This window comes from Petaurus breviceps, unplaced genomic scaffold, assembly GCF_028583685.1.
Source record: "Petaurus breviceps papuanus isolate PSGF00001 unplaced genomic scaffold, PetGlider_PUasm1.0 90977, whole genome shotgun sequence".
NCBI lineage: Eukaryota > Metazoa > Chordata > Mammalia > Diprotodontia > Petauridae > Petaurus > Petaurus breviceps.
Genome location: NW_027187391.1, coordinates 13,802,911 through 13,815,769, shown reverse-complemented (window position 1 = coordinate 13,815,769; position 12,859 = coordinate 13,802,911).

Genomic DNA, 12,859 nt, shown 5'->3' with positions numbered 1-12,859 from the left:
TTGTATCAACAATAAATATATGTATGGAATGAGTCCCTGACTTCAAGATAAAAATGAATACAAGGAGAATGGTAAAATAAGATAGACAATATTGTACAGTAATAAGAAGTCAACAGGTACAGAGGCTTATAGACTACTTAGAAGTTGCATGCTCTTATGCTAGGAACTCTTTCTTAAAGAAGCTGGAGGAATCTTTTTTTTTTTTTGATGAGCACATTTTAATGGCCAATGAGGTGCTTCCAGTTCTCAAGTTCTGTAATTCTGTGAAACTGATTATGTCTTAACAGAAAGGAAGTGACTACTTATTGTCACAGATTCCTATCAGAAACACCTGTCTCCTTTAGAACAGGTATTCTCAAAGTATGATCTGAGGATTTCTGCAGGTCTGAGAGAGACCCTTTCAAGTGATCTGCAAGGTCAAAGATATTTTTTTTTTAAAGCAATTGGGGTTAAGTAACTTGCTCAACGTTACATGGCCAGTTATTATTTCTGGGTGTGGTGCTGAGTATCTGAGCCCAGATTTGATCCCTAGGTCATCCCGACACTGGAGCCAGTGCTCTTACTCGCTGAGCCACCTGGCCGCCCCTAAGCAATTGGGGTAAAGTAACTTGCTCAAGGTTACAAGGCCAGGTGTTTCTGGGTGGGTGCTAAGTGTCTGAGCCCGGGATTCGATCTCCAGGTCTTTTCAACACTGGAGCCGGTGCTCTTACTCATTGTGCAACCTGGCCGCCCCGATATTTTCTTAATAATACTAAGATGTTATTTGCTTTTTTCACTCTCCTTTCACAAGTGTAGAGTGGAGTTTTCCACTGACATGTGAAATCAAAATTTGGCTGCAACAATAAAGACTATTTTGCCTATGGAATTGTATTTTTGCACTACAATTGGACAAATATAGGAACATGGCTAAACTTGATGTTTTGCTTGTATTCATCTGATACCAGCAAATCACTGAAGAAGAATTTTAGGTGACTTCTTGGCAAGAGACACAAATGGCACTGAAATACAGTGTTGAATAATTTTTTTCAATCTCATTGCTTATCCTGGAGTAACTGTGTTGACTTTTGTAGTGATGCTACAAAATTTTGGATAAAATTCCTAGTTCCATAGCACAAATCAAGGAATGGACTCCATTGTATTCATCATCCGCATTCACTAGCAGTGAAAAAAAAAGTTTAATTTAAGAATGACCTTGATGATGTAATAGAAAGTATCGATTTTATTAAATCTCAACACTTCAATAATGTCTTTTGAATATACTTTGTGACAAAATGGGAAGTATTCATAAATCACTTCTGCTGCATACTGAAGGGTGATGGTTGTCTCCAGGAAGACTACTTGTGCAATCATGTGAGTTGCCAGATGAACCAGCATTTTTTTCATAGATTACCATTTTTACTTGGATGAATGACTGGCAGATGTACTATTGTTATTCAGACTTGGATATTTGGTAGCTTTTTTTTTTCCAAAATAAATGCAGTGAGCTGTTTACTTCAAGGAAGACAACTGATAGAATTTTTTGCTAAAGGCAAAATTTAAAATTTCAACCAAAATAGAATTTTGGAAAATGTGTGTCTGCTACCTTGAGTTTGACAGTTTTCCAATACAAAGATTTTTCTGATGAGATCAGAGGTGATATTAATAAATGTGATTTTAAAATGTTGTATAATGAAATGCATCAACATTTGGAAGTTATATATAACTCAGTGAACCAATATTTTCCACATGACCAAAGCATGATATTACAAAACCATGCATAGGCAAAGGATCCATTCAAAGTGCAAGATGGAACAATGATTTTTAATATAACATTAAAAAATTCTATTGATAATGTTTCAGATTCACAACTAACTTTTATCAATTACTACGAAGTTTGTACCCACAACTCTTTAAATTTTGGGGTAACAACAAAGAATTATTAAATGCTTCTCTATTTTCCAAACACATCTGTGTGAAGCCCAATTTTCTTCAAACATTTCAACCAAAATAACATCTAGCAATAGACTGAATGCAGAAGCAGATATGAAAATCAATTTGTTTTCTATGAAGCCAGATATTAAAGAGATTTGCACAAATGTAAAAATGGAGAGGGTAGAGCTAAGATGGTAGAGTAAGGAAGGAACTAATCTCAACTCCTCCAAATTCATCACCAAAGAACTATAAATAGCACCTCAAAACAAACCCTGGAGCAGCAGAACCAACAAAAAGACAGGGTGAAACAATTTTGCAGTGACTGGAATCTAGGCAAAGCCAACTTAGAAGGTTGACAGAAAAGGTCTATGTTGTTGGGGGTAAAAGGAGAGCATAGTCCAATGCAAGTGAAAGTACAGGCAAGGGGTGGCTAGGTGGCTCAGTGAGTAAAGTGCCAGGCCGGAGTCAGGAGGATCCGAGTTCGATTCCAGCCTCAGACACTTAACACCACACAAAAAAACTAGCCGTGTAACCTTGGGCAAGTTACTTAACCCCAATTCCCTCCAAAAAAAGGAAAAAATAAAAGAAAGTACAGGCAAGCTAGCAGCAGACTGCACCCCAGCAAACCAGAAGTGAGAACCCAAGCCCAGGGACTGGGCAAAAGTGAGGCCCTGTGCAAGAAGCATGGGGTAGTGTTCCCTTCACCCCAAGAGTGGAGCCAAACTTTGAAAGCAAGTTAAAACTCATGAAATAGACTGGAAAATGAGCAACAAAACAAAACAAAAACATTTCCATAGAAATTTACTATGGGGGGTAGAAACAGGACTTCCATGCGGCTCCTGCTTCCACCTCCTCCAATTCATGTAAAAAATTACTCTAAACAAACTTTGGAGCTACAGAACCCACAAAATGACACAGAGAAGCTAACTTCCTGTTGAAGACAGTCCAGCAGGCCAGAAGGAAGGGGCCAGAGAATTGCACTGGGAGCGGAGTCCAGCCCAGAGTGAGCCAGAGGTTTTAGCCTCAGGGTGTCCACAACCAGCTGCCAGGTGGAGGGACTTCAGATCACCAGCAGCTGGGGCAGTTTCTAGAATTATCAACCCATAGATGCTAAGGACAAAGTGAGAGGGTGGAGGTCCTGGGGTGGGTGACCAGTTTGTCAGAGCATGTGAAGGCTTCAGAGAGGGCAGCCAACTAATAGCTTGAGCAGCTGAGAAAACCCCAGCTATTTGGAACAAAGCTCCCCCCTCTGGTAGCAGAGTTCTACTATGGCAAAAAGCTCAAAAGTCAAGTAATTGAGTAGCAACATGAGCAAATGAGGGAAGCAAAGAAAGGAGAGCAATCCAACTTCACACTCCTATTTTGGGCACAAAAAGGATCAAAGCATGGAAGAGGAGGAAGACAATGAAGTCAGAACTGCTGCACCAAAAGCTTTCAAGAAAAACGTGAGCTGGTTACAGGCCATAGAGGACCTTAAAAAGGATTTTGAAAACCAAATAAAAGAAGTGGAGGGAAAATTGGGAAGTAAAATGAGAATGATGCAAGAAAATTATGAAATGAGAATCAACAACCTGACTGAAGAAAATAATACCTTAAAAAATAGACTAATTCCAATGGCAAAAGAGGCTCAAAAAGCCAATGAGGAGAAGAATGCCTTAAAAAGCCAAATTTGCCAGATGGAAAAAGAATATCAAAAGCTCACTGAAGAGAATCATTCCTTCAGAATTAGATTGGAGCAAATGGAAGCTAGTGACTTTATGAGAAATCAAGATACTATTAAACAGATCTAAACAAATGAAAAAATAGAAGGCAATGTGAAATATCTCACTGGAAAAACCACTGACCTGGAAAATAGATCCAGGAGAGATAATTTTAAAATTATTGGACTACCTGAAAGCCATGATAAAAAAAAAAAAAGAATGTAGATATCATCCTCCAAGAAATTCTCAAGGAAAACTGCCCTGTTGTTTTAGAACCAAAGGGCAAAATACAGGTTGAAAGAATCCACCAATCATCTCCTGAAAAAGATCCCAAAAAGAAAACTCCTAGGAATGTTATAGCCAGGTTCCAGAATTTCCAGATAAGGAGAAAATATTACATCAGCCAGGAAGAAACAATTTGAATATTGTGGAAACACAATCAAGATAACACAGGATCTGGCAGCTTCTACATTGAGGGATTGAAGGGCTTGGAATATGATATTCTGGAGGGCAAAGGAGCTAGGACTAAAACCAAGAATCACCTACCCAGCAAAACTGAGTATCACGTTTCAGGGGGAAATATGGTCATTCAATGGAATAGAGGACTTTCAAGCATTCTTGCTGAAAAAAAACCAGAGTTAAATAGAAAATTTGACATTCAGATACAAGAAGCATGAGAAGGTAAACAGGGAAAAGAAATCATAAGGAACTTATCAAAGTTGTACTATTTACATTCTTACATGGAAAAATGACAATTGTAACTTATGAAAATTTTCTCAGTATAAAAATTGTTGAAGGGAATAGAAATGTGTGTGTATGTATATACGTATATATGTATATATATATATATATATATATATATATATATATGTCTCTATAGGAGGGTGTATGGGCATATGAATACATATATGTGTGTGTGTATATGTGTACAGGTATGCATAGACAGAGGGCACAGGACCAATGGAATAGGAAGGGATGATATTTAGAAAGTGAAATTGAGAAGTGAGAGAGGAATATAATGAGAGGAGATGGGGAGAAACAGAATGGGGTAAATTATTTCATATAGAAGAGAAAAGGGGAAACTGTTACAATGTAGGGGAAGAACAGGAAGGTAAAAGGGAATGAGTCAACCTTATTCTCATTGAATTTGGCTTAGGGAGGGAATGACATACACACTAAATAGGGTATCTCACCCTACAGGAGAGTAGGGGGAGAAGGGGATGAGAGGGAGAATGATGGAAGGGAGGGCAGGCTGGGGGGAAGGAAAGTTGGAAGCACCCACTTTTGAAAAGGGACAGGATCAAAGTAGAGAACAGAACAAGTGGAAGTTGGGATAGGATGGAGGGAAATATAATCAGTCTTTCACAATATATCCACTATAGAAATATTTTGCATAGCTACACATGTACAATCTACAATGAATTGCTTATCTACTCAATAAGGGTGGGTGACAAAGGAGGAAAGGAAGGAATCTGGAATTTAAAGTTTTAAAATAAAATGTTTAAATATATATTACATATATATATATAATCATTATTATTATTTTACATGTAACTGGGAAATAAGATATACAGGCACTGGGGCATAGAGATCCACTATGCCCTATTGGAAAGTTGGAGGGGGAATGGGAGAAGATATGGGAGAGAGCATATTGGTGGAGGCAATATTCAGTGGGATCACTGTTTTGGGGTGGTGGATAGAGGAAAACTGGGGACAAATTTTGTAACTCAAAATCTTGTGGAAATGAATGATGTAAACTAAAAAATAAAAAATCGAGGAAAAAATAAAATAATAATAATAAAATAAGAAAGTTACTATGGTGACAGGGAAGATCAAACACAAGCCAGGAAGGGGACAACAATGTCAAAACAGTTACATGTGAAGCTTCCCAAAAAAAATTGTGAATTGGTCTCAAACCCAAAAAGAATTCCTGAAAGAGATAAAAAAACAATTTTAAAAATCAAACAAGACAGGTAGAAGAAAAATTGGGGTAAAAAATGAGAATGATAGAAAAGAATCCTGAAAAAAGGATCAATAGCTTTATAAAGGAAGCACAAGAAATATTTTTAAAATGTACAAAAATTCATTGAAGAAAACAATTGTTTAAAAAGTAGAATTGGCATTGATCATATCAACAACAAAACTAGTAGGAACAATATGATTATCTCAATAGATGCAGAAAAAGCTTTTGACAAAATAGAACATCATTCAAAATAGAACACCCATTCCTATTAAAAACACCAGAAAGCATAGGAATAAATGAAGTCTTCCTTAAAATGATAAGTAGTAACTACCTAAAACCATCAGCAAGAATTATATGTAATGTGGATAAGCTAGAAGCATTCCCAATAAGATCAGGGGTGAAACAAGGATGTCCATTATCACTGCTGTTATTCAATTTGGTACTAGAAATGTTAGGTTTAGCAATAAGAGAAGAAAAAGAAACTGAAAGAATTAGAATACTCAAAGAAGAAACTGTTATCACTCTCTGCAGATAATATGATGATATTCTTAGAGAATCCTAGAGAATCAAGTAAAAAACTACATGAAATAATAAATAACTTTAGCAAAGTTACAGGATATAAAACAAATTCATGAAAAACATTCCTATATATTTCTAATAAAGCTCAAGAACAAGAAATAGAAAGAGAAATTCCAGTTAAAGTTACTTTAGTCATTATAAAATATTTGGGAGTCTCCCTGCCAAAATAAACCCAGGAACTATATGAACACAATTATAAAACATTTTTCACACAAAGAAAGTCAGATGTAAATAATTGGAAAATCGTCAGTTGCTTGTGTTTAGGCTGAGCTAATATAATTAAAAATGACAATTACCCAAATTAATTTACCTCTTTAGTGCTATACCAATCAAACTATCAAAAATTATTTTGTAGAGCTAGAAAAAATAACAAAATTCATCTGGAAGAACAAAATGTCCAGAATATCAAGGGAATTAATTAAAAGAAATACTAGGGAAGGTGGCTTAGCCACACCAGATTTTAAATTGTACTATAAAGCAGCACTCATCAAAACTCCTTGGTACTGGCTAAGAAACAGAGTGGTGGATCAGTGGAGTAAGTTAGGTACACAAGACACAGTAGTCAATGAGTATAGTAATCTACTGTTGTTTGATAAACCCAAAGACTCCAGCTTCTGGGATAAGAACTCACTATTTGACAAAAACTGCTGGGAAAACTAGAAAATAGTATGGCAATAACTGTGCATAGACCAATATCCTACACTGTATACCTAAATAAAGTCAAAATGGGTCCACAATTTAGATATAAAGGCTTATACTATAAGAAATCTGAGAGAACAAGGAATAGTTTACCTGTTAGATTTATGAAGAAGGGAAGAATTTATGATCAAACAAGAGATAGAGAGCATTACAAAATACAAAATGAATAATTTTGGTTACATTAAATTGAAAAGATTTTGTACAAACAAAACCAATGCAAACAAGATTAGGAGGGAAGCAGAAAATTGGCAAAGCATTTTTACAACCATTGTCTCTGATAAAGGGCTCATTTTTAAAATATACAGAAAAATGAGTCAAATTTGTAAGAATACAAGTCATTCCCCAATTGATAAATGGTCAAAGGATATGAACAGGCAGTTTTCAGAGAAAGAGATTAAAGATATCTATAATCACATGAAAAAATGCTCTAAATCACTATTGATCAGAGAAATGCAAATCAAAACAACTCAGGTGCCATATCTCATCAGTCAGATTGGCTAACATGACAAAATAAGAAAATTATAAATGCTGGAGAAGACGCAGGAACATTGGTACACTAATACATTATTGGTGGAGTTGTGAACTGATCCAACCACACCAGAATATCCTGATTGTGTTCCCACAGTATTCAAATTGTTTCTTCCTGGCTACTTGTAATATTTTCTCCTTGATCTGGGAATTTTGGAACCTGGCTATAATATTCCTAGGAGTTTTCTTTTTGGGATCTTTTTCAGGAGATGATTGGTGGATTCTTTCAACCTGTATTTTGCCCTCTGGTTCTAAAACAACAGGGAAGTTTTCCTTAAGAATTTCTTGGAGGATGATTTCTACATTCTTTTTTTTTTATCATGGCTTTCAGGTAGTCCAATAATTTTAAAATTATCTCTCCTAGATCTATTTTCCAGGTCAGTGGTTTTTCCAGTGAGATATTTCACATTGCCTTCTATTTTTTCATTTGTTTAGATCTGTTTAATAGTATCTTGATTTCTCATAAAGTCACTAGCTTCCATTTGCTCCAATCTAATTCTGAAGGAATGATTCTCTTCAGTGAGCTTTTGATATTCTTTTTAAGAATATTTTTGGCTTTTTAAGGCATTCTTCTCCTCATTGGCTTTTTGAGCCTCTTTTGCCATTGGAATTAGTCTACTTTTCAAGGTGTTATTTTCTTAAGTCAGGTTGTTGACTCTCATTTCATAATTTTCTTGCATCATTCTCATTTTACTTCCCAATTTTCCCTCCACTTCTTTTATTTGGTTTTCAAAATCCTTTTTAAGGTTCTCTATGGCCTGTAACCAGTTCATATTTTTCTTGGAAGCTTTTGGTGCAGCAGTTCTGACTTCATTGTCTTCCTCCTCTTCCATGCTTTGATCCTTTTTGTGCCCAAAATAGGAGTGTGAAGTTGGATTGCTCTCCTTTCTTTGCTTCCCTCATTTGCTCATGTTGCCACTCAATTACTTGACTTTTGAGCTTTTTGCCACAGTAGAACTCTGCTACCAGAGGGGGGAGCTTTGTTCCAAATAGCTGGGGTTTTCTCAGCTGCTCAAGCTATTAGTTGGCTGCCCTCTCTGAAGCCTTCACATGCTCAGACAAACTGGTCACCCACCCCAGGACCTCCACCCTTAACTGCAATCCAGATCCAATCAGGTTAAAATAAGAGTGATTAGCCCTCAGACTGGTGGCTTGGTCCCCCTACAATTTGCAAGCCAGGAGCTGAAGCTTCCATGTGGCAGCGGCTGCATGGCAGTGGCATTTCAGTGGCTTCTCCCTCCAGGGGGTAAAGGTAAAAACTTCACTCTGGAATTCCCAGGTCCCAAAATCCATACTGAAGTGACCTCTCACTTTGTCCTTAGCATCTATGTGTTGATAATTCTGGAAACCACCATAACTGCTGGTGATCTGAAGTCCCTCCACCAGGTGTTTGTGACTGCCCTGAGGCTAAAACCTTGGGCACTAGTGACGGTCTTGGCTTGGCTCCCAGAATGCTGTGCTGGCCCCTTCCTGCAGGCCTGCTGAACTCTCTTCAGCATGAGGTTAGCTTCTCTCTGTCATTTTGTGGGTTCTGTAGCTCCAAAGTTTGTCTAGAGTCATTTTTTACATGAATTGGAGGAGGTGGAAGCCTGAGGGAGTGAAAGTCCTGTGTGTACTCCACCATCTTGACTCCTTCCCCCAAAAAATATTTTACAGAGCTAGAAAAAATAATAAAATTCTTATGGAACAACAAAAGGTCAAGAATATGAAGGAAATTAATAAAAAAATAATGTCAAAGAAGGTGGCCTACCCATACCAGAACTCAAACTGTATTATAATGTGGTTATTATCAAAACAATCTGATACTGGCTAAGAAATAGAGTGCTGGATCAGTGGAATAGCTTAGGTATGTGATATATGGTAGCAGTACATGGTTATAGTAATCTAGTGCTTGACAAACTGAAAGACCCAAGTTTTTTTTTTTTTTTAAGCAATCGGGGTTAAGTAACTTGCTCAAGGTTACACAGCCAGTTATTTCTGGGTGTGGTGCTAAGTATCTGAGCCCAGATTTGATCCTCAGGTCATCCTGACACTGGAGCCAGTCCTCTTACTCACTGAGCCACCTGGCCACCCCAAGACCCAAGCTTTTGTGACAAAAACTCACTATTTGACAAAAATTTTTTGGAAAACTTGAAAACGATATGGTAGAAAACTATGTAAAGAATAACATTAATGTCATATACCAAGATGAGGTCAAAATGGGTAGATTATTTAGGCATAAAGGTTGACACCATAAGCAAATTATGGGAGCATTGAATAGTTTACCTGTCAAATCTATGAAAAAGAGAAGAACTCATGACCAAACAAGAGATAGTGAACATCATTGAAATGGATAATTTTGATTACATTAAATGAAAAAGGTTTTATACAAACAAAACCAATGTAACCAAGGTTAGAAGAAAAGTAGAAAGCTGGGGGGAGGGGGTGTGTGAAGGGGAGATTTACAGCAAATTTCTCTGATTAAGACCTTGTTTCTCAAATATTTAGAAAATGGAATCAGATTTATAAGAATACAAACCATTCCCCATTTCATAAATAGCCAAAGGATATGAATAGGTTGTTTTCAGAAGAATCAGAGTTTTTTATAGTCAAATGAAGAAATGTACTAAATCGCTATTGGTTAGAGAAAGGCAAATTAAAAGAACACTGAGGTATCACGTCACACCTATCAGATTAACTAATATGACAGAAAAGGAAAATGATAAATATTGGAGAGGATTTGGAAAAATTGGGACACATGCACTGTTGGTAGAGATGGGAACCAATGTAATCATTCTGGAGAGTAATTTGGAACTATGCCCAAAGAGCTAATAATACTGTGCATTCCCTTTGTTCCAGCAATACCACTACTAGATCTATATCCCAAAGAGAGAAAAAAAAGAGAGAGGGAGGACCTATTTGTTTAAAAATATTTATAGCAGCTCTTTTTATGTGTGTGTGGTGGCAAAGAATTGGAAACTGAGGAGATTGCTATTGATTGGAAATTGGCTGTACAAGTTGTGATATATTATTATGATAGAGTATCATTGGGCTATAAGAAATGATGAGCAGGATGCTTTCAGAAAAAAAAGAGAAATACTTAAATGAACTGATATAGACTGAAGTGAACAGAACCAGGAGAACACTATACAGAGTAACAACAATATTGTACAATGATCAACTGTGAATGACTTAGCTATTTTCAGCAATACAATGATCCTAGAAAATTCTGGAGGACTCATGATGAAAAATATTCTCTAACTCCAGAGACAGAACCTGATGGAGCCTGAATGCAGGTTGAAGCATACTATTTTTTACTTTCTTTTTTTTTTGTGGTGTTTTTTTCTGGGGGGAGGGAGGGGAGGTCTGTGTTTTCTTTCACAAAATGCCTAATATGGAAATATGTCTTGCATGATTGCACATGCATAACTCTTTCAGGGAGTGTGGAGGGTGAAGAGGGAGGAAGAGAATATGAAATCCCAAATTTAATAAAATGAATGTTAAACTTATTTTTACATGTAATTAGGAAAAATAAATATTAAAAACAAATGTAGAAATTGTTTTTAAAAAACAGCATAGGTAAAACAATACCACTCTTTCATTTTTTTCTTTGAAAAATACAGCTATTTTCATTAAAAATGTTACATCACATAATGTTATTTGATTTTATTATTTTAATGATTTGATGAATATATTAAAATTTTAACAGTTTTAATTCCTAAATGATAGATACTGATAAATATAAGTTACATAAGCAGAAGCTCTTTAAGATTTTCAATGGTTTTTAAGAATGAAAAGGGGTTTTGAGACAAAAAATTTTGAGGACTGCTCAGTTACAGAAATGGTCAAATTCAAATTAAAAGGAAAAAAATGAAGATGAGATGATGGTTCCAAAATGATCTATTAAAAAACTTATCAGTGTAGAAAAATGGGGAATGAATAAAGAAGTGTGTATGTGTGTGTGTATATTTGGATTATCTTTAATTTCTTGTAGGTTTTTAAATAAGCAAGACTTTATAAAAGTTGTTTGTATAATATTATGAAGGCAATAGATATTAGAGGCAGTATCACCTTACAAAACAATGTAAAGTTCTGGAGGAATAATATTCATAGAAGCATTTGGGATAAGGGAGAGGGAGGTGGTAGAGAATAGTGATAGTAATACTAAAAAAGAAGAAAGAGACAAAATATGAATAAATCATTTAAAAATAACAGAAGGGAATACGAGGAACTTATAAGTGACAAAAATAAGTTGGGCAGTATTGGAATTACCATATTAAATATAAGATAAATAAACAAAAATCCAACAGACTATAATAGAGGTTCAGTTTCATACTCAGTCTTTGTTTTTTCTCTACTTTTTGCTTCTTATCTTGCAGTAGTCTCTCAACCAGTCAGGAGTCATATCACTCTACACATATCTAGTATTGAAGGGCTGTTTTTCAGGTAACAACTAAACCCACCTAGGGGGGTGCTATAAATATGCTTCACTGACTACATAAAACATATTTGCCTATGTATATCTATATAAATAGATATGTAATGTAGTATACATATACACATTGTATACATTACACATGTATACATACATATGCACATGCATATATTTGATGTATATATGTCTACATGAATACTGAGAGAAGTGATTATTTTTTTATTATATTAGTAACTAATTATTAAATTAAGATTAAGGTTTTTCTTTTCTATTTTCTAATTCAGGAAGCAGCCCTTATAGGTCATTCAGCTAGTCTCTGAAGGAGGACGCGGATAGATGAGATTAACCTAATTCTCAGTATACATGTTCTGCAATCTCAGGCAAACCCCACTCATCTAAGGGGATCTCACTTTTGTTTATAGGGTAAACAGAACTTGATCTAGGTGCATTTCAGCCCTAAAGTACTGGGAGCATGTCATTGTGTCTCTCTATTAGAGTCCGGGGGACCCAATTTATGAAGAGAAGATCAGCCAGAATGGTCTGGATAGAGATGAATTCCTTTGTCCAGATTGCTGGAGGTGGCTGAGTCTCATGAGCAAACCGTGTTCTCAGTAGGAGGAACTGAAGACTTTTAGGCCACCCTCACTTGAATGTCCACTCCCTCATTAATTGTTCAACAATCAGGATTGATTTTTACCTGTCAGGGCCATCCACTTTTCTAAAGGTAATTAACCATTCAGGTCTCTTCATGGTTTGGTCTTTGGTTGTCAAGAGAGATCGATGATAATTGCTTTATTGACTATTAGTTAACTAATTAATACATTGATTATTAATTACCCAGAAAGTGTATTTCAAGATTTTCAGTTGTTGCAGTATAAATGTCTGATGTGGGCCTAAAACTCGAGATAGAAAATGGACCTAGATATATAGTTATGAGAGTCCTGGCACAAAGGTACTTAATAATGTTTGCTGATTAATTTATTGATTGATAACTGAGTAGAGGTAATAGTGGTGCCCATGGTGCCCATAAAGTCACAAGGAGAGTGGGACAGGGCAGAATAGAAG